This window comes from Anser anser (genome assembly GCF_964211835.1).
Source record: "Anser anser genome assembly, chromosome: 3".
Classification (NCBI taxonomy): domain Eukaryota; kingdom Metazoa; phylum Chordata; class Aves; order Anseriformes; family Anatidae; genus Anser; species Anser anser.
Window position 1 is genome coordinate 113389672 of NC_139722.1, and position 3075 is coordinate 113392746.

Here is a 3075-nt window from a genome sequence, read left to right on the forward strand (position 1 = left end):
CCTGTGTATATGGGAGGAGAAGATGAGTGTGAATTTCAGAATTCTAGATCTAGAAACCTTGATGTGGATTCTCTCTGACGAGACATGCAAAGTGTCTGTGCTCTCCTCCACAGCCCCAGGGCATGTGTCCACTGTGACCTGCAGGGGACAAAGCCACGGGGTCTGTCCTTAATGCCAATAAACGCTTGTAGGTATGCACTAAAAAGGCAGCTTTGTGTGTTGTGCAAAGCACTGCAGCCAGAACTGTGACCAGCCCTTGTACAATATGGTACTGGTGTGTGGTCATGCTCACCACTGCGTGGATGGGGCTTAAACTCCATAAACACTGCCAGAAACCTTCAGCCCTGGTTTCAGCCCAGGTATCCTCTCTGCCCAAATGCTGCAGTCAGCTGCTGCCTTGAGGGATGGTGTGCCATTGTGTTTGAGAGCTGGAAGGAACTGGGTTGTTCCCTGAACGTGCTGCTCTGCTCCTGAGCCATCTCTGGAAGGGCTCTGGGAGAAGCAGCATGGTGCAGCTTGGAGGAGGTGTTTTTAGGTGAACTTCTTAGTGAATTTCACGCAATGAATGAGAGAGCAAGGTCATGAAGGAAGTGTGCTGCTTGGAGGCAGCTGACTCTGGCATGAACATGCTGTGGGAGGCCCTGTGAGCATGCAGGGACACACCTGGGGCAGGTATCAAATATTGCTGGGAATTCAGGTGAGGTTAGTCAAAAGCAAATCCAAATTACTGCTTCCTTTTGTTTTTTTGTTCAGGTCTCTGATTCACTACTGTAGTGTACGGACCAAATCAGCAACTATCTGGCTTTCCCCAGTTACTTACAACACACCTACTTTTGAATAAGAGTAGTGAGTCAGAAGTAGCTTCCACTCTGAGTCTCAAAGCCTGGGTCCAATGCAAGCTTCTGAACCACCTTGATTTCATTTGAGGTTTGCCACCTCAGTAACTGTGGAGTTTGGGGCTCTTGTCTGTCTGTGCCCAGTAGTCCAGCTGTAATGTGGATGTGACAGGGCTATTCTGGCATCCTGGCCCGTTCAGACCATTTGTACGGTCACACAATGTGTCTGCGCAGCACCGAGCATCAGAAAGCTCTCAGCAACACAGCTGCAAAATCAGAAAGTGTTTGCATTTCTTGCATGGAAATCTTTATCAATATTTCAGACTCTAGTGGAGGCAAGACAGAGGGTTTTTACAGCAGCAGAGCTTGTGGTCATCCTTGTATCCTTAGTCCTCTGTATCTAATGACACTGCAGTAAAAATAAAAGTATTCTACAGTAAATGTATACTGGGTTCCTATCTCCTGACAAATACCTCAGTGCAATGAAAATAAAGTGTTAGTGAGTCTCAGTAGTGTCCCCAAAGAGGGTACTGCCACTTGCATTAATTTCAAGTCCCCTCCAACAGTCCTCAATGTAATGTGTAGGATGCTGGAAAGCAGTAAGAGCAGCCACAGCTCTGATTAAGGTTTTTTTCTTGCAGGTTTGGCTGTGGGTATCCTCACTGAGGACAGAATTAGACCTGTCTGACTATTCACATTCCTGTTACAGATAAAAGCAGAGGATGTAACAGGGCTGAGAGGTACTCCTACTTAGCATTAAAAAAATGCTTTTGTTAACATCCTAGTAACCCTTTGGAAATACGAAAGCAGAAGCTGAAATCTGTTTTTGCAGTGGATGAAAGGCTATTGAAACCTGCAGAAACCCAAAGTTTAACGTGGGAAGTCATGGTGAAGGAAGAGTGGAGCCTGGGAATTTGCATTCAAGAGGGAGGAAAATGAGGGATTTGGGTAGAAAATAACAGACAGGTGCTGTGAATTCTCATTAAAAGAGGTTATAAAAGATACACTACACGGTTCTGGTGACAGACCAACAAAGCTTTTTTTCCCATCATTGTTTATACTGTCACAGGATCCTCACAATAGGTGATAGTTTAGCCTTGTACTCCATGGTTCATTATCTATTATTCTATTTATTAATGCATTCTTGGGTCTTAGTGATGTGATAAACCATCCACGCTTTTCTTTTATGGCTTAATAGGATTCTTCTAAACCCCCCTCGATGTTTACATAACCTTGCAATTCACAGTTATCTATCATTTATTTCCTACTTTAGGTGCACTCGAGGGGCGCTCAGCCTGTGCAGTCTAGATGGGGTGCGTGGGGTATTAACATTCTTTATAACAAATGTTTCCACAAAATCCCGTTGGTGCGCCTTTGGAGGGGGCTGCCCCTCCGCTAAGGTGGGATGAAGCACGTGGGTTCGGTGGCGATGGCAGATCTTCTCACACGGTGCAAGGGGGTCGAGGCCTGCTCTGGGCAGCCCATGGCCTTGCCAGCCCTCTGCGGAAGACCCACGGGTGTGTGAAGATGGGATTTAATGGTAAATAAAGACAAATTAAAGGCCAATTTAACGCTGTCTCTGAGAAATGTTGAGACTCTTCTTGAGAGGCTTGGCTGAGGTGACTTGCAAGTTGTGGAAGTGGTAAATGGCAAAGCTGGAACCCAAGCCGCCACTCCCGGCCCCTCTGGCATGGAGCAGCATCTCCAGCTTTCCTGCATTAAATCTTGGGAGAACAGGGCCGGCACCAGAGGCAGCAAGCCACTGAAACATGGCGCCGAACCTCTGTTAACAATGCTGGGGAATGGGACGCGAGACCTCATTTATGATTTCGTTTGTAATCCCTTCAAAATGAGTTGGTACCAGTATGTGATAAGTGGATTATGTGCTAGGCCCAAGTAAAGCCAGACACAATTAGTGCTTTAATAAACCAGTTGTATGCATTACTAACAACTAAGTCATGAGGGAATTGGTGTATTTACAAACCCTAATTAGTAGTTTGTTACTGTGATACCAAATTTAAACAAATCTGTAGCATCGCTGACCATCTGGGTTAGAAATCTCTGTTTTGAATTTAATTAGGAAATAGTTGTGACAGAAAATTGGTCCTTATTAGTTAGCTAATGATCAGCATTCCCCTAATTGAAATGAAGAACTGTCTGTCGGGTCTGTGAGATGTTTAGACACGAGCAGAGACAATCAAAAAATATTCTGTCACTTAGGACTTTGTAAACTGCAACA